Below are 19,877 nucleotides of genomic sequence, written 5' to 3'. Positions count from 1 at the left end.
CCAATGTGAAGGCCAAAATCCTAAGGCCCTTCAGGGATGCTAGTGCAGGTAGTAAGTAGAGCAGAGTGAATAATTGGGAGGGGAGGGTTATTATTATTGTTTTATTATTTGTTGTTTGAGGACTGAACTTTAACCCTTCCAAAAAAATATTGTTTCGTTTCAAACCAAAACTGAATGTTGTTGTGTTTTTTTTTCATTTCCCCCTCACCAGAACAAAAAACTGGAAGAAAAAAAATCATTTTGGATTGAAAAGACCCCCAATGCAAACCAAAATGAAATTTGGTTGGGAAGTTTATTTTATTTTTAGGGTGTTTGCCATCATTTTTGTTTAAAGCTAAAGCTAAATTCTGAGCTGACATTTTCAGTTTCAAAGTGAGAAGTCAAAAGGTTTCATTTTGCCAGGGTTGAAACAAACCATTGCAACTTTTTCAAAAACAAAAATTCCATTTTTGGGGCTATAGCTATTTACAGAATCCAATCCCAATTTCCAAATAGTTTTGATTCCCTGAAAAAATGCTGAAAAATCTTCACCTAGCTCCGGTAGTGAATTACTTGCTGCATGGGCCTGATCCAAAGCCCACTGGTGGGTGTCAGTAGGAATCCATTTCTGATAAACACGGTCGTGTTTCACTAGCTGGAGGTCAGAGTGGGATGAATAGTCTCATGGTTAGTGCAACTGACGTGTAAAATTCCTGGCTCTTCCACAGACTGCCCTGTGTGACTTTAGACAAGCCACTTAATCTGCTCTGTACCTCATTTTCCCCCATCTGTACAATGGAGCTGATTATATTGCCTACCTCCTGGGGTGTTGTGGTGATAAACTCCACTAGTGGTTGTGAGGTGCTCATAGAGCAGACAAAATCAGTGTTACAATGGCTGCCAATCTGGAGACTCTAAGAGTGATTGTAATGGAAGTTTTAAAATATCCTTCATTGTACAGAAGGACAGAGAATTGGACTGACCTTGAGAATGGCAGATCAAAACAATATGAAAGGAAGAGAATTAAACGCCCGGTGCACAGCCACGTAGAAAACCAAATGGGCAAACTTTTCAAGGCCTGAGGGGGGCTTGACTACGCACTTGGAGTGTTCGGAGCCACTGTTCATTGCAGAACGTACAGACACCACCATGATGGTCATGTGCAACACAGAGAGAAAGTGTAGCAGATTTATTTGAACTACAATTGTCCAGTGAATGCAGGGAGTTGGCTTTGCATAATTTGTATAGGAAGCAAATTTTGTTTAATCTTTTTCCTCTGTTACTGACATTCAAATGTGGATGTAGCACTGGTCAGCTGCAATACTACTAAGTCTGTTTGCCCCCCTTCCTTGGCTAGAGAGTTAAAAATGAAAAGCCTTTTAATCCCTCTGAAACCAGTCCTGCTGCTGCTGCTGATCTCCACCTAAGGCCTCTCTCCATACACCAAACTATTCTGTTTGTTCCCTTTCCCTAGCTTCTGACTGGCTCCTAGGGTGCTGTCCAGCCCTGGCCGGCTGTGTTGCCAGTTCTCTTGACTCTTTTTACATTGCAAACAAATCTTTTCCTCCTGGTGCTCCCCTCCCTCTAACTTAAAAGCAAGCACTCAACCACAAGGAATCTGTGGAAATTGAATTATCTTGTTACAAAGAACTACACTTTGATTAGCCTTTGGACCTGTGAGGAAACATCTGAGAGGTCTGAGGCTAGCTGCTTTGTAGGGGATTGTCAGACTTGTCTCAAACAATGACGGAAAATGAAACAAACGTGGGTGTCCTGCCTAAAATCAATTCCGCAGGAGAAACTGCTGAAGAAATTTATTTCTTGGGTGGTCCACAAGAAAATTCATTGTCTCCCCAATCTGTGGGTGGTGAGTGTTTCGGTGAATTCCCTTCAATAATGAACATCTCCACCATTTTTTGAAAGAGAGAGGAAAGCTGGAGCAATCTCTACAGTCTGTGTGGCATCAGAGATGCACAGTGAAAATCCACGTAAATCCATCTGCTCTGACAGGTGACAACTCTTAAATATACAGCTAGTGTAATAATGATTAACATCAAGGTTGGAAGGGTTATTCCATTTGACCATTTTCCTGCACCTTGCCATTTGGGTGAAATGAGTGTTTAGTCTCACCAGTCCTTGGGGGAATAGCTGGTTCTCTGTAGAAATACCTAGATTTGACTACAAACATTGTGTATAGTTTCCATGAATAAGAGTATTCATTACTTACTATTTGCTATTCATTGTTGTTTTTTATTGATTTAAAAAGCTTCAGTAATCCAATTAGGAAGCAGAACTATCACCGTGTAATTTAGGTAACCACTCATAAACTGCATGTAATAAATAGATATAGTTCAGAGAAAAGCCCATCAGATAAATTGTTTGTGTAAATAATAGTAAATAACTACTAGTCTTGTGAAGTGGAAGTCCATTCATGAACACTTTGCAAGCAGAAAAAGGGTTAAATTTGCAACAAATAATTTGACTGGATCTATTAACACTAATTTGAACCTTTTTTTTAAAAAAAAAATGCTGAACTTTTAGACCAGTGCCTCATGAAGGGCAACCACCCTTCTTCCTCAAAGTGAAAGTATTTGAAGGAACGTTGCTAGATATGAGACATAACTGAGAGAAGAAGCATCTGTCATCTATTACTTCCTAGTAGGCATTTTGTGTCTGACACAGGGAACAACTCACAAGGCTTGACAGAGATATGAAAATACCACTCTAACAGCAAAATTCACTGCTTGTCATTCATAACATGGAAGTTGCTGGTACTGAATTCCAACCTAACAAGAGAAACTCAGACTTGTGTACTTCTCTGGTGAAAATGTGAAGGAAACTGTAAATCTGTATGACAATTGCTTTCACGTCTGTTGGCATATGGTCGATGGCTCTTTGAACTGCAATTTACAAAAGACATGTAGTGAAACCAGTATCTTTTAACTGTTCCCATAAATTCCCCTGCAGTATGTAACTCATGTCCTAGCAACAGATCACTCACTGACTGACTCTATTAATTCCCACTGAGCTAAAATCTTGAAATGTTGTGCACTCATTCATTACAGGCCAAAGAGCTAATTCCAGATTCAAAGTGTAACGTTTCCGTCAGGGATCACCAAGAAGTCATCACTCATTTTTAGTGGACTGCAACCATTCAGATGCCCTTACATGTTTGTTGGGGATAATATTTAAAAAAATATTATACTGGTTTCTTCTGCAAGCCAGTAATCTTCAGTCAGAAGAGATGAAATTCTTCTAAGGTCATCAGTTCCATTTGTCAGATTTTTAGACAGAAAAAGTTCCATAAAGATAATTGTCAGGATGATGGTTATAAAAAATTACATCAGTGTTCTACTCTGCTGCCTCAGAAAGGATGTGATTGTTCATAGACAGCTGTATGTGCAGCCAGACAAATTCAAATTAGAAATAAGGCACACATTTTTAACAGCAAGGATGAGTTACCATTGGAACAAACTGTCAAGGGAAGGAGTGGATTTACATCTCATGATGACTTCAAATCAAAACCAAATGCCTTTCTGGAAGATATACCTTAGTGAAACACTAGCTATTGGGCTCAATGGAGAGGTAACTGGCTGATATTTTCTGACATGTGAAATACAGGAGGTCAGGCAAAATGATCTAGTGGTCCCCCCTGTCCTTATACTCTATGCAATTATGACTGTTTCAGTAAGGCATGTTTGATCATACACACAGAGAAATTTAAGTTAGGGTTTTACACAACCCATCACCATTGTCTCTGTCTCTGAGTCCCTTCCATGTAAAGTTGATAGCAATAGTGAAGTTCCTAGTAGAGTTGATGGAATTTCTAGCACTAATCTCCTCCTCGTTTCAAGGTAAAAATTCTGCTTAGGGTTGATTTGCTTCATGATTTTTTTTTAGTTTTTTTTTTTAGTTTTTTTTTATTTTAATTTTTTTGGTTGCTTTAGGTAAAAGGTGTGTCAATGCTAAGAGTGCTGTTCTTGTGGCAGAAAGGCCTTTTCCATGGAGAAGGATTTGCAGTGAAATAGGAGTGTGCATTGGAGCACATGGTATAGTTTGGTGTAAAGCTTTTATAGCCATGAGTTTGTACTACTTGTGAATGACGAAGTCAGAACTTGGTCACCTCAGTAGCCTCGCTGGTGATATTGCACCTGGAGTGTTGTGCTCAGACCTGGGCACCCCAGTGCTAAAACAAGGCATAGACAACAACTGAACAAGGAATGGATGAGAGGAGACTTAACTGTTAGAGATGAGTGAGAACTGGAATTTCCTGCCCATGGAAAATTTCACCTTTCTGTAAAAAATTCACTCCAAATTGAAAGGAAAATTCAAATATGCACAATTTTTCACAGGAGCGACATTTTCAATACATTCTATTTTGGAAGAACTGAAATGGAATTTTTCAAACATTTCCAGTCCCACTTCCCCATGTTCCTGGGGAACCAGGAGCTCTGGGAGTTGGGGAGTCCAAGCCCTCCAGCAGTTCAGCCGGTGGGCTTTCGCGGAGCTTGGGAGCTGTGGTTCCCAAGCCCCCTATCAAGTTAGCTGGCAAGGAGCTAGGTGGGGAGGAAACTAGACAAGTTCCTTGTGAGTTGTGCCCCAATTGATACCTTCCCACAGAATGTTTCCATTTCAATGAATCAGCCATTTCCAATAGAAAAATGTTCCATCGGAAAATTTCCAGCCAGATCTAGTAATAATAAATAGTGAATTTGTTGATTATTAATAAATAGAAAATTTTAAGCTAAGACTGGACAAAGCTCTAGGAATTACTGTCAGAAATCATCCTGCATTGGCCCCTGGGCAATGGATACTAGACAACCTACAATGACAGGTTGTTTCTATCTCTAATTTCTATAAGATTTCATGGAACGAGTTAATTAACATAAGCATAGATTTAGGAACAGAGAAAGGGTGTCTGGCCCAACATACTTCCCATTTTAAAAATAATCTTAATCCCCACTTTATTATGCTTGTTACTTATATTATAATAGCACTTAGAGGCACCAAACAAGATTAGCTGGACTCCACTCACTCTGGTTTCTGGGCTAGGAATGGTACAGAAGCTTCACAAGTTGCATGGGTAGATGAGCTTGTGGTAATGGATGGAGGGTCCGTGCTGATTCTTTCCAGTCTGTCAGTTGCCTTGGGTAGTATTAGTCATGAGGAGGCCTTGGTGATACGTGTGCAGTGCCTAGGAGGGATAGATAGACCTGTATGGTCCCATTCCATTCTGCCCAAGATGTCCCAGGGGCAGGAATGGGTAATTGCTTGCTTGTCCCAAAAGAATTCTCATGAGCTGTACTACAGGGCTTGTTGTTTCTCCTGTTTGATCTGTATATGATTTCATTTGGGTTAATGAGAAGGCCTGCAGTGCCTTCAGTACATGTGCAACACACAGCTCTTTATCCCCATCTGATCTGACTCAGCTCCTGCAGCTGTGCCACTCACTCATTGCTTGACAGATGCAAGGTCTTGGATAAGACCTCAGCTGGCTCAGACTCAACCCATGTAATGCTGGGATAATGTTGGTAACATGAGGAAAGCAAGTGGAAGAAATGGCAGTGGTAATACCTGGCCCCAAATGAGGGGGTCCACAATTGGTAGGTCTTATTGATCCTTCATTGTTCCTGAATGACTAGGGAGCAGCTGATCCTAAGACTGCTTTTCTCATCTGTGTTTGACCAGAACTCCTTGAAGTCTTCTTCTGGGCATGGGCCTCTCTCAAGTTATCCATACCTTTCACACCTTCAGATGGGATTGTTGCAATGCACTTTACAAGGGGCTATATGCAAAGATCATTTGGAAGAACTACCAAGAGTTCAGAATGCAGCTGTTTTCTTGCTTAGGGAGGTGGCTTGCATCTGTGCATCCCTCTCTTCCTGTTTTTGTTTCCAGGTAAAATTCAAGCTGTTGATTTGTAGAATCCTAAATAGTGAAGGACCTAACACCTGAAAGGCCCATTTTCTTCTCCTGTGATAGATCAGCAAAGGTGTTTGAACTAACTCCCCCTCCCCTGGATTAAGGGAAGGTGTTCACAGTAAGGGGTCTGCAACTCTGGAACTTATCTGCTCATGTAGGCTGCTGCTCCCAGGCTTTTGAGGGTGGAAGTGGAAATGGGAAGACATAAATGAGGTAAGAGAGCTAAGGAGAGTGGTTTCTGTTTGTTTTGAGTGGCTAACTGTGTAAGAAGGAACTCTTGAGAATATGATTAAATTGGTAATGTTGATGTGTTTTATTGTATAAGCACCCAGCACAGTGGATGGAGCAGGTTTTTTTTTTAAAGTTACTATTTCCTTAAATTAAATAATGTGTTCTGCGTGAGGAGACTCTGTAAAAGTATTTGGAAATGTAAGTGTATGCAGAGTGTGGTTGCATGCTTCCTAAGCTTTTTACGCTGTGCCTGTCACTTAGATCTAGCTTGATTTTTTTAGAATACCATCACTGTATTATCTAAGTACTTAGGATAGAGTAATGTAGGTAATAAACTGCACTATAAACTTTCAGGTGGAGCTTAAGCTTATAAAGTCCTCAATGATTTGGGACCTGGCTTAATGAGTCCCCTTCTTTTCATGACAAGAATCTATAGCTACACTAACAACCTCTGGTTCAAAGGAAGAAGACTGGTGGCGTGCCTGGGCTCCCCCCAACTTTAACTGATGGAATCTGATTTTAGTGACCCTCTGACTACAGTGCAAGGCTCCTTTTAATTTTGCAAAGGAGATGAGAGGGGTGAGAACTTCCCCCTTGGGCAATTAGATTTTGGGGATTGGGGTTAGTCTGGATGGGCAAATCGTAGCCTTTCAAGGTGTATTTCCTTGCTAATGTGCATATAATTACTGTCTGAGTTCCTGCACTCATGAAACAGGTACACTTTCCCATGGAAATCTACAGTCTCATCAGCCACAGATTAAGGGACCCTGCTCCATTTGTGGGATTTTGAGAGTTTCCCATAGAACTTAGTTGTGTAGTAGCTAAAACAGTCCAATTTAATTAACTAACTGATATTTGTAAATGTCCTTCTTTGTATCATAGGTAGGGTGACCAGAAAGCAAGAGTGAAAAATCGGGACAGGGTTAGGGAGTAATAGGCACCTATATAAGACAAAGCCCCAAATATCGGGACTCTCCCTATAAAATTGGGACATCTGGTCACCCTAATCATAGGCCCTAATCCTACCATGAATAGAGATGGATGAAATTTTTTTTGAAAGAAATAATTTATTTGCCAAAAAATGCAGTTTCAGTCAACCAGAACTAGTCATGAATTTGACATGGGTAGTTTCAGCCATTCACAAAATGGCCAGAGGAGGTGGTGCAGCTGCACCCTGGCTCTCCCTATAATCTTTAGCCCAGTGATCAGGGTGCTCTCATGGGCTGTGGAAGATGCAGGTTCAAATCCTCAGTCTGGCACGAACCCCAGATGGATCCTTTGATTCACCAAGAATTCAGATTTGGTTCAACTTGACCCAAAATCCCCCCCATCTCCATTTTTTTGGAAATGCCACAAAAACCAGAAAATCAATTATTCCCCCAGCTCTAGCAATGAGTTCCATGTGGCCAAAGCTTTGTGCCTACACAGAGAATGAGGGCCTTGTATTGCTTTCGCGTATTAATATATAAGCTCATGGCTTCATCCACAGAAAATAAAACAATTTCACCCCTTCCACCAGAAGTGTCCTGGATTCTGTGCCAAATTCTGGCTTCATTTAAATCAGTGGCAAAATGCCCATTAATGTCAATGGGGTCAAAATTTCACCCTCTGCCTCTCCTCCCTGATTTACATTGTCCTCATCTATAATTTCTCAGGCCTGGTAGCAATTTATTTTTTGCCTAATGTGTGTGTGTGTCTCTCTCTCTCAAGGCAGAGGGAATACTATGATGGTCTCCCCATGCTCTGATGACAAGATCTGGAGACAATACATTAAAATGAGTCTGCCTAACCAGTTCCTTATGTAGAAAAGGTCTTGTCTCTCTTGTTTTATAGTCTTTCTCTGCTAATATGATTTAGTGTAGCATTTTGTTTGTCTATATGTAGTGTAGCTGTTGGTTTCAGTCCCTTTCCTAGTTGCTATTGGACGGCTGTTCCATTTAGCAGATATTCCCTAGGTTAATTATTTTATCATTTTGACAATGAACTGGATTTGCCATCTGCTGGTCCCAGCGTTTCAATAGCCCAAATCCCTTGGATGCTGGTTACATTGTGTCTAATTATTTGCTCACCCTCCAATTTTTGCGTAATCTGAAAATTCAGAGGTCTCAAGCCAAATCCCTCTCTCAAATTACGCCCGTGTAAATCTGAACTATCTCCACTGAAGCCAGCAGAATTACTTCAGATTTACACAAACGGAACTGTGAGTAGAATGTTGCCTAAGTTTTCAACACCCTTCTCCAAGTAATTTATTTTTATAAATATACCCACATTATGAACAACAGATGTCCTAAATCTGACCCCTGGGGTACTCTGCTCTTAAACCCTTTCCAGCTTGAAAACTTCCCATCTGTCCTCATCTTAAACCATGTTTCTATTCACCATCCCAGTTTTACCTCAGCCATTAGTCTCCATTTAAAGTAAATTCAATATTAATTACAGCTCTCAAGTTAAATGTTGGCAAATCATGGATGTTTTCATGTTGCATCTGTGTGTATGTAGTTTTAGGTTTTTTGTTTAATAATCCTTGTCTGGACATCAGGAAGTGTTTCAATATAACATAATGCTAGCACATGTCTGGGGACACTGGTTTACAGTGCTCGCTGGAGTAAACAGTAGAAGTCCTGGAAAGTGATTGGCTGCATGGGGTTTGGCACTTTATACCAGTGTGGAGTGGAAACCAGGCAGAATTGCTGAACAGTTACATAAGCCAGTTGTTTGGCATCCTGAAATCTCCCCCATCTCATTTCAACTCTCCTCCTTGCTCCTATTTCCAGGATACTGACAAATCTTATGTCCTGGGGGAGTTTTCTGGATCTAAATTTAGCAGACACCCCCAGCCCAATAGCAGAAGAAACCTCCAGAACAGAACACTCACAGATATCATGCTGTACCTAATAGTGATAGATTTATTCTGAGCAGCACTACATATTTTAAAGGGCTCCATCTTGACAACTTGTTTTCTATTGAAACCTATTTCCAAAGTCTACAATTTGTTACAATGGCACATTGAAATGCAACTGCTGCAAGTTAACACTAGAACTCCAGCAGGAAAGACATGGAGTCTAATTGAGCTGCATTGAGTTACTTTGCGTAGGATGGACATGCTCTACTGAATGAGGCAGGGGCCTGTCAAGGAAAAAATAAATAGCATTTGGTTGTAATGCATAAGCACGATAGGGCTGAATTAAGGTTACATGGGCAAATGCTTCAGAGGTTCCCTGTCTTGAGTGCTTGACTTTAGCCTTACCATTCTCTTAGCACTTTGTATGCCATTTCCTAGGTTGTTGGGGTTTTTTTTTTTGGTTTTTTTTTTTTTTGCGTTTTTTTTTAAATACAAGTTCACTCGTGCAACTGTAACAACACTCTCCTCCTGGTTCATCACTCTTGTTTGAACCACTAACTTTTGACAGATTGCTCCAACTGAGCTAAGGACTAACTTTACCACGCCTTGCAGCGGTATAAAGGTCAGTTACTTCGTATGGCAGAGGTTGGGGCCAACTACAGGCCCCGGGCCCACATCCGGGTCCCAAGGACCATCCTTGCCTGGCCCTTTGAGCCTTCTCAGGCCACCCGTGCGGGCCCGTGCTCCTCTGACGTGGAAACAAGCATGGGCTGGCTCTGGACCGGGTGGCGGGCTGCGAGCTCCTGCTGTTCTGAGCGGTTTGTTGTGAGGGGGAGAGGGGCAGGGGTCCTGGGGGAACAGGGTCAGGGGACAGGGAGCAGGGGGCGGTTTGGAGGGGGTGGAGGTTTCAGGGGGGTGGAGGGTTCAGGTGGACCACGGGAGCAGGGTGAGGTTGGATAAGGTTGTGGAAGTCCCAGGGGGGGCTGTCTGGGGGCAGGGGTATGGATCGGGGGTTCAGGGCCAGTCTGGGGACAGGGAACAGGGGGGTGGTTGGAATGAAGCAGAGGTTGATCTGAGGGGTGGCTGCTCAAGGGACGGGAATGGGGGAATGGATAGGTGTGGCGTCCAGGGGGGGCTGTCTGGGGGGCAAGTCGGGGACAGGGGAGGATTGGATGTGGTATTAGGTGCCGTTGTCCTGGAAGGCGTGGTTAGGGGTGGGGGTCCCAGGAGGGGGCGGTCAGGGGACAAGGAGCAGGGAGGGATTGAATTCGTCGGAGGTTCTGAAGGGGGCAATCAGGGGGTAGGAAGTGGGAGGGGATGGATGGGGGGCAGGGTCAGGCTGTCTGGGGAGGCACAGCCTTCCCTACCTGGCCCTCCATACAGTTTTGGAACCCCAGTGTAGCCCTCAGACCAAAAAGTTTGCCCACCCCTGGTCTGTAGACTAGCCTCTACAAGGGGATACAATGAAACAGTGGGTTACATACGCCAGATTTATCCTGTTTTATAGACAGCCTGCCTAGGTACATAGATTTAGCAGGTTTTGCCTGATAGTGTGAGTAAGTGGATAAAACTTGGGTTCTGTTCTCACTTGTGCCCAAAGTGACTTTGTGCAGCCTTTACTACTCCTTTTTGGAACACGTGTCAGTTAATCCTTGTCACCTTGTTAAATTAGGGGCCTGAGCCCACAGTCAATAAAAACAGTTGAAAAGAACACACTATTATTAACACCCACCATTAGACAAGATAAGATTTGAACATGTAAATCTACCTGCCTGGAAGCTCAATGCATTTTCCCCTAGGCCAGAGGTTATTTGGAGCAGTACACGGATAATCCACTCTTGGCTGTGTCCTGTGAAGGTCAGTAATGTGTGGCTGCTTCAGGAGGCTCAGCTGGGCAAGGGAGTATGGCCAGGGCAGATGGAACGTTCAGAGACAGCCTCTAAGGGAACGTCTACACTGCAAAATTAAAGGGGAAAAAAAAGGCAGCAAGTCTGGGAGCCTGGCTCAGCTGGCATGGGATTACGCTAAATGGCTACAATTACCAGTGTCGATGTTCCTGCTCTGGCTGGAACCCGTAGCAAAAGCCCTGCGAGCCCAAGTCAGTTGAGCCAGGCTCTTAGACTCCCTGCTGCAGATGTTTTGTTTTCTGTTTCCCTAAAAGGATCTGCTAATGCACAGGTTCAAGTGGCAGTGACCTGCAGCTTATAACTCTGCTGTGTTCAAGTGGATTTTCAGGGGGACAGTAAAAGTTGCCTCTCTTAACCCAGGAGTATTTCGTGCCAAATTTCAAACACAGGAGATGCTATAGATGAAGCAATTGCTTCCCCAGGGCCCACTGGGTTTTCAAGGTAAGGTCTCCTGAGTCCTTCTCCCCTCTTCCAGCATATACCTTCAGGCCAGAGAGGTTCTAACCTTGCACGTGCTACTTTACTCTGCCTTTCCCAAGTGATCACAGACTAGAACCAGCCCCAGCCATGCTTTACATACTGGCTATTTGAACCCCCTCTCACCCACCCCATATGGGCCAATCCTCCCCCAGCCCACTCTCCCTTGAAGGAGCAGTGACTACAGTGCCTGGCTCTGGACCATGTCAGTGGTAAGATAACTCCCTCCCTATCTCCCATTATGAGTCTTGTCACCCCTTCCATAGTGCTCTACACCACCCTATTGGGGTACCGGAACAATTTGTATAGTGGAGGTACTGACAGCTATTGAACCAAACTGTAAACCCTGTAGATAATAGAAACCACTTCAATCCAGGGGTGTGACAGCACCCTTAGTTCCAATACCTATGCACCCTATCTTGTCTTATCCCTATTTACATTACAGTCACTTTGAGCTTTGGATTGACTTTAATATGATGTCTGTACAGTACCAAGCATAGCTGAATTACTGCTGGGTTGTAGCTATTCTCGGCTGGCTATGGCCTCAAAGAGTCATTCTGGCAGCTAAGTGTAATTTTAGAGCAGCCCTGAGTCTGCTCTAACTTATATCAAGACCTGGACAGCCCTCCTCCTCACACGCATTTAACTCTAGTATAATGTAGCTTATAACTAATAGATTCATCTATTCTAAGAGCTGGATATTTGAGGCTTAAAGCTGAAATGCAAGAAATGATTTAGTTGTTGTTGGTCCTGCTTTGAGCTGAGGGTTGGACTAGATGACCTCCTGATGTCTCTTTCAACCCTAATCTTCTATGATTCTGTGAAACCTACAGGCCTCCACCTGTAAAATATTTAGCTTTAGCCAAATTAGGCTTAGGATAAATTAGCCAAAGTAAGTTTAATAATAAATCTGCCAAGCTTATGTCTATGTTTGTATGCTGATTTTTTTGGAAGAGTAACTGCTGAGTTTGGATAGTAATGTCTATAACAGATTAGTAGAAACCACAAAATGACTGTTGGCAGCCGGGGTGAAATGTTAGAGACTTCTTTAAGGTAACAACATGTTACTGTGGTGATAAGGAGACGTAAAAGTTAATAAGCTAAAAGAGCTATCCAAGTGGCCTATCATGCAAACCAGGGCCGGCTCCAGCATTTTTGCCACCCCAAGCAGTGAAAAGGGGGAAAAAAAAAAGAAAGAAGAAGAAGATAAAGCCACGATCGGCAGCACTTTGGCGGCAGCTCTACCACACCACTTCATTCTTTGGCGGCAATTCGGTGGCTGATCCTTCCCAATAAGACGGACTGAGGGATCCTCTGCTGAATTGCTGCCGAAGACCTAGACCTGCCATCCCCTTCCATTGGCCGCCCCAAGCATCTGCTTCCTGCGCTGATGCCTGGAGCCGGCCCTGATGCGAACAGTCCTCCGATACTAATGAGCTTTGGACATACGCATAACTTACATAAATAGTGCCTGGTGGGCGGCTGGAGGTCATCGCTTTCTGGAGGTCATGGTTGCTGGACCTTCAACAGGAGTGCCCTGTCTCTTCCCCCTCCCCCCCGCCTCGTGCTCTTTTCTTCAGGATTCCATAGGGATATGTGAGTATGATGGAATTGGAAGTACTGGTGTTGGACACTGGTTTTTTTCCAGCCATTGCAGTCTATGTGACAGTTATATTAGTTGGGAGCTTTCTATGTGGTGAAATTTTTAATAAAGGTGCATTGGATTAAATGCAATCATTGTTTCTTGCATTCTCCTCAAGTCTCTAGCAATGATGCTAGCCCACATGGTGGTGATAACCCTAACGTTTTGAATCCTGGAGTAGCCATGGAGATCAGATTCTTGTCTAATATGAGAGCTTAAAAGGGGTTATTGATATTGTTCGACACCATAGCCAATCAAGGCTACACTAAGAGAGGTGCAAAAGGTTGGTAGAAAGCCATCTTGGCCTCCTCTCAGTTTCTGTGCCAAATGCAATTCAGGACAAACTGATAGTAGCAAGTTTCATCATGCGTTGTGTCACTGAGGAGGGAGAAAATAAGAAATGTAAGACCCATCTTAATGCCACAAGTGTTGAGAGCCAGGTCACTGTGACTGTGTGTATGGAGCAATTCCAGATATGGCTGAGCAGCAGTGCTAGAGGAGAAGAACTAGGCAGAAGAGCTGCAGCTTGCTCTCCCAGCAGCGTGTCGGAAGCTGCGGTCTGGCTGTCATCACAGTTTCAATGAAACTCCTGTTATAGATGCACCAGTGCATTGCTTGCCACTTTGAGTGCGAATCATGCATGGTAGTTTGTGAGCCTGGATTTTTAAACAACATAAATGTTAAATCTGTTCCTGATAGCAACAGAATCCGTAGCCCGAAGATGGTGGGACCGGTGGAAAAAAGAAGGAATAATATGGAGGCGCTAAGAAATTTTCTCCTTTCCGATGCCTGTAGTAGTGCAGTGTATTTTCAAAAAGGCAGCAAAGTACATGTCATGAAATTTGCAAGTGACAATTTTTCAAATAAGCTGGGTGCTACTTGAGAGTAGTGCTTGCATCCTGGAGTATTTTGGGGGGTTGCCTTTTCCTGGAAGGATAAGGGGAAGAAAAAGCAGTGGAACAAATACCCTAAAACACACAGAACCAGCCACCAAAAGCCTCTTTCAGCCTGATGGTTCTCAGCTTAGTTAAAAAAGTCATCCCTTGAAAAAGGAGCCAAACCCTTCTGCTGTCACGGTTGCTGGTATGCACTCCCTGGTTCTTTCCTTCCCATCCCTACAATGGTTTTCAGACCCCTCGAGCTTACATTCGTAACTGGCTGGTATTGCTTTATGGCCTGTCGTGGAGTAACTTTGCCCACAACGTTGTGGAGGATAAAGAGCTTTCTCCATGACCTGATGATCATGATTTATTTGTATAAACCTAGGGCCGCAATCGCAAACCAGGGCCGCACTGTGCTAGCACCTGCCACGTTCTGCCCTGCCCTGAACCCCAACCCAAATGCCCAGCATGCAGAGCCCTCCTTCATTTCCCTACATTTGTATTCCTGAACTATATTATAACCTTTACCCAACCCTAAGCTCTAAAGCCAAGTGGCTAGGGAAAGCAGAAAGGATCAATGAGTACAATTTGTATTTTTTTTCGAGACTTGTTCAGCAGAAATAATTGTAGAATTCTTGCAGGATCCTATGGTGGTTGAATCTTGCCAGCCATCTTTTATGGGCCACTTGATTCAATGGTTAACCCAGAGGCAATATACCAGAGGTGACCTCTTGAGGTCCGTTCCAGCTTTACATTTTTATGATTCCATGCCATGATGCTGAGGGAGGAAAAGCTCAGGGCACAGGTCCAGCTCACGCTGTCTTTCATCTTTTAAAATGATCTGTCCTGTTGGGACCGTGTTGCATTTCAAAGGAATCTGCCCGCATTTGTGATAAAAGCAGCACGTTTGTCTTTATCAGTCAATTTACTGACATTGTCCAAACATGAAAGGTCTATCATTTTTATGATCATAATAAAGAGCCCTACAGTGAAAGTGTGATAAAGCAACTATTGCCTTGGCAAAGGAGATTGCCTGATGGAGTGAAACGTCCATCTGCGCAGAGGACTATGGAACCAAAGAGCTGGGGTGAAGATTGGAGGAGTCTGAATTTGACACAGAAAAAAGATCATTTTAAAAGCCTTTACAGTTGCAATGGCCCTTATAAGTGCTGGATTATTGATTAGTAACATTATTCCCTGGGATTACAGTAGCAGCCTTTGACACAGAAACTGTGGGGATCATATCTTTAGATGTTAATCAGTAATCGCTGTAACTTTCATGCCATGCTGCTGTTCCAATGGAAGACAAGGTTCAAGTGTAGCAAATTCCAGTGATGTTGGAACATCTTCAAAGGCCAATTCGCAGTAACCAAGGGGAATTCAATAACAGTCATATGATTAGCAACAGCAACTGATTCATTGATTGAAGAGCTTCTGTCAGGGTCACACTTTCTCACCAATGAGAGCAATCCAGGACTGAGGTAATCTTGGCTGGAAAATGTCAGGAATGCAATTTGCATAGCTATAGTTTTTTTTATTATAGAACATGCCAGGGCAGGTAAAAAAATAACCCATGGTCCCATAGTGTGTGGGTGTAGTTGAGATGGGAACAGATCAAACCTTCTTGCATTTTGCTGATCCATATCGTGGCCATATCTTTGTTCTCAGAGTCCATTTTTAAATCATGTGCTATTATCTGTAAGATACAGAGTCTAGAAGAACATGGATCAATTTACCAAGAGGCAACATCAGATGACTATAAATCAGTTTGTGTTGCTGTGAAAAATGGAAGGAGGTGTGAGGATAGGGAAGAATGTTGTCAGATATGTCTGTTTTTAGTATCAATGCTATCAATGGTGTTTAATTCAGGACCTCTTTGAGTTGCCCATCCTTTATTTTGTTGTACAATGTTTATTTGTTGGCTTCCATATTCCAAACTGCAAATTTGATTTTCCATTCTGTCCAGTATAGTTTATTCTGTATCTGAGAAGTGCTGAAGTGTGTGTTTCTCTTTATGCGTACAAGTTTTTTTTATCTATTGTGACTCTGAATTAACCAAGTACTCCCAAAGTAAACTTCAGTAGAGTTACTGTGGAATTAGACCTTTGTAACTAAAAAGTAAAATTTCATCTCATCTCCTCTTTATCACACACACACACACACACACACACACACACACACACACACACACACACACACACACTCCTATTGAGATTACAACTGATTTGTGTTCTAAAATACCTGGGCTATACAAATTCATCCTGCATCATTCCCAAAATTAGTGCTGATTGTCAGCATTTCCCATGAAATATAACTGCTATTCTTCATTTTAAAAAAAACTTTTTGCAAAATATTTTAACTGGAAAATCAAATATAGTTTCTTTTTTCTAAAACAATTTTTGGTTTAAAAAAATTGGGGAGGAGGGGGTGATGGTAAAATTGTTAACAAAAATACTTTAATTTTTGTAATTTTGATCAAAGGAAATTTTTCCATTAAATTTCTCGTTTAGGTTGAAAAGTCATTTTTCATCTAAAAAATAATTTCTATCTGCTCTATTCAAAACCTGTATTTTTCTGTCAAGCATTTAGTTTTTTGCTTCTCATACATCAAGGGCATCTCTGTAATGACCAGGATATAAACAAAATGAAGAATGAAGACTAAACCTAGCGAGAGCTAGGCAGCTGTCTCTTTAAAAGTTTTACTGACATAATTGTGTTGGTGGGAGATGGGATTGATTCTTTGTGAGTGTGTAATTGACACAGTTGTGCCAGTAAAAGCTGGAGAGTTTATCTACACTTAAAACACTGCAGTGGCACAGCTTCAGCACTGCAGCTGGAGTGCTTCAGTGAAGACACTACCTATGCAAACAGGAGAGGTTCTGCCATTGGTACAGGTACTCCAACCAGACCTCCCGTCGACCGGGCACTGTCTACACCAGGGATTAGGTCAGTTTAACTGTGTTGCTCGGGGGGGTGGATGTTTCACACCCCTGAGCTGATGTAGTTATACCGACCTACTTTTCTAGTGTAGACCGGGCCTAATTATAGATCCAGTTATACTGGTTAAGGCATATTATACCAGTATAGCTCTGTTGGCACAACTGCAGTAGCAAAATGCTCAAATAGTGATAAGGCCGGGGACTACTCATCTGTGTCAAATTAAGCATGTGCATAAATGCTTGTGAGAGAGGGGCCTCAGACTGGACGCTAGTGGTTTTCAAAAGTGGTCAGCGTTGGTCTAACTCTGTTGCAATTGAAGTCATTTGCCAGTGGACCCATATCAACAAAGTGCATCTCTCTCTAGCTCTCGCTTTAATAAATCCCATTTTTCTATTACCTGGGAAATTGTTGCATCCCATGTAGGGGCGGATTTTTTATTTTTTTGTCTTTTTTGGGTGGGGGAAAGATTTGCAAAATTGCGGCGCATGCAACAGCTTCCTTTGTTCTCGGTGGGAACAGCCGGGCACTGAGTGCTTCATTTAGCTGCCTATGTAGAAGCTGATCTCTTTTGAAAATCTGCCCCTTTGCTTTCATTTTTCTTCCAGTTTTGTAGCAGTCATGCAGTCTTGAGTCTTAAAACCGGAGGGAGCCCCTAGAACAGGGGGAAGTGATGCCTGGCAGCTGCAGTGCATTGCAGGTGAGAAGCAGAGAAAATGGTGGCCTCTAATAAACGTGAAAGTAAACAAAGGGGCTCTGTGAGAGAGTGCAGGGCACAAACAGGGGAGCCCCACACTCTGATCAGTCTAATGTTAATTAGCTCCCCAGTAGGAGGCTGATGGGGGTAACTACCCAATCAGGCTGCCCAGCTGAGCCAATTACCCCATCAGCCCTGGGCTATAAGAGGCAGCATAGGTAGGAAGTGCAGGAGGGAAGAGAGGAAGGAAGGACCAGCCGACCGACCAACCAGCCACGGCTAGCTGAGCCTAGCCAGACAGAGGCTCAGAACAGGGAGGCCTCAGTTACCCCCAGGCCCCAGTAAGAGGGCCAAAAGCGAGTTGACTATTGTAAATAGGCTGTTGCACAGGCACTGCTGTGAGATTAGTGGTGGGAACATGAAATAAAAAGACCCAGGGATGGCATAACCAGGAGAGTCTGTGCAGTTTTTACAAGGAGAGGGGCCACTCCCATGACAGGCCTTATTACAACTGACCCATTCCCCTGAGTTAGCCCAGATCCTTCAGTCTGATAGTTCCAGTGCCCATGCAGCAGCCCAGTGACTTAAATGGGATCCCACGGGATGCAGAGGTGGGTGCTAGCTGACTGCATTGCAGTGATGACTCAGAGAACCCCTTCGGTGCAGGTTGCCAACAGTAGACGTCTCGGACCCTGTAAATATAATTGAAATAGTCCTTCTGGTAAACAAAGAAGGGTGATGCATGGGAGTGGTTTCATTTTTTTTTATTTTTAAATGTTCAGGACAAATCCTGAGCTGCTGTAATTCCATGTAGGTCCGTGGACTTCACTGGAGCTATGCTAGGATAGACCTCTTCGGGCTGTGACCCAGTGTTTCTGATGGGGAAAAAGAGGCTTTATTGCATGTAGCTATCCTGCAACCTGCTGCTCAAGTCTCCTCTGCTTCAGTTCACTGCAGTCACATTACTCACCTAGCACTTCCCCTCTTTTTCAATCCACCCGAGCTATAAGTGGTATCAAAAATAGAACTGAGCTGACCAGCCTGTATTTCTCCTACCACAGCAAGACCAAGGAATAAGAGCAAAGGTTTCATCTTGATATGAGAGAAAGCGGGGAAGAAGAAGAGGAAAAATCTCTGGCGTATGTTTTTTTCCTTTGTTCTATCTTATGGTTTAGGCTCTGCAATTATCTTATTTTGGATAAACCCATACCTCTTATTGCTGGGGCTGGGGTTCGGGGGCAGGGAGGGAGAAATATTCCACTGTTTTTCTAGTGAGCTATCTTCAGTGCTAAAGGCCAGACACTCAGTTCATGTAAATTGATGTAAGATGACTTACACCAGCTGAGGATCTGGGCCTAAAATGTGGACAACTGCAACACAAGTTGCACGTTCAGATGAAAGATCAGTTCTGCTTACTGCTGTGTGTTTCCTAATTTGCTCTCTTGTATTTTAAAATCACTTTTATTCTTTGGTCTTTTATTTTAAGTGATTTCTAATTATGTTCTCAGAACATTCAGTCCCTGGTATCTAGGCTGTCATCGACATGCAAGGAGTATAGCAGTATTATCATCAATGGGGTTTACAAACATTAATCCACAACAACCAGAATAATAAAACCTGCATCCTCAGCTGCTGTAAATCAACCAAGTTCCATTGACATCAAGATGACAGATTTACACCAGCTGAGGGTCTGGCTCAAAATCTCTGTTCTACTCGATGTATAATTGCTCCGACATAAGTAGGATACGTAGGCCGCTGTTCTGCAAACACTTATGCTCGTGATTAATTTTAGTCCCTTTTTGGGACTGCTCAAGGGAGTAAAATTAAGCATACGCATAAATATATACAGGATGAGTGCCCAGTGGTTCTCAAACGTGGGTTGGGACCCCAAAGTTGGTTGGGACCTCCTTTTAATGGGGTGTCCAGGGCTGGCTTAGACTTGCTGGGGTGCAGGGCCGAAGCCTGAGCCTCACTGCCCAGGGCCCAAGCCTCACCATCCAGGGCCAAAGCCAAAGCCTGAGGACTTTAGCCCTGGGTGGCAGGCAGAGGTGGAAGTAACTCTGAAAACTTACTGATGTGGGGGCCAGCTCCGGCTCCTGGAAGGGGCAGGGCCTCGGGCAGAATGGGCGGGGTTGGGGGTCAGCGTCCCCCAGCGAGCCCTTCCATGCTCCCTGGCCCGTGCTGCCCAGGGCTCCAGCAGTGATTTAAAGGGCCCGGGGTCTGGCTGCTGTCGTGGTTGGGCCCTTTTAAATTCCCCGCCCTAGGGCAGCTGCTCCCTTTGCCCTCCTTCTCCCCTCGTCGGCGGCAGAGGGGGGCAAAAGAGGCAACAATATTAAAGTAGGGTCCTTTGCCACGGTGGCGC

This window comes from Chelonoidis abingdonii, chromosome 6, assembly GCF_003597395.2.
Source record: "Chelonoidis abingdonii isolate Lonesome George chromosome 6, CheloAbing_2.0, whole genome shotgun sequence".
NCBI lineage: Eukaryota > Metazoa > Chordata > Testudines > Testudinidae > Chelonoidis > Chelonoidis abingdonii.
The sequence above is the reverse complement of the archived record's forward strand: the minus strand, read 5'-3'. Positions refer to the sequence as shown.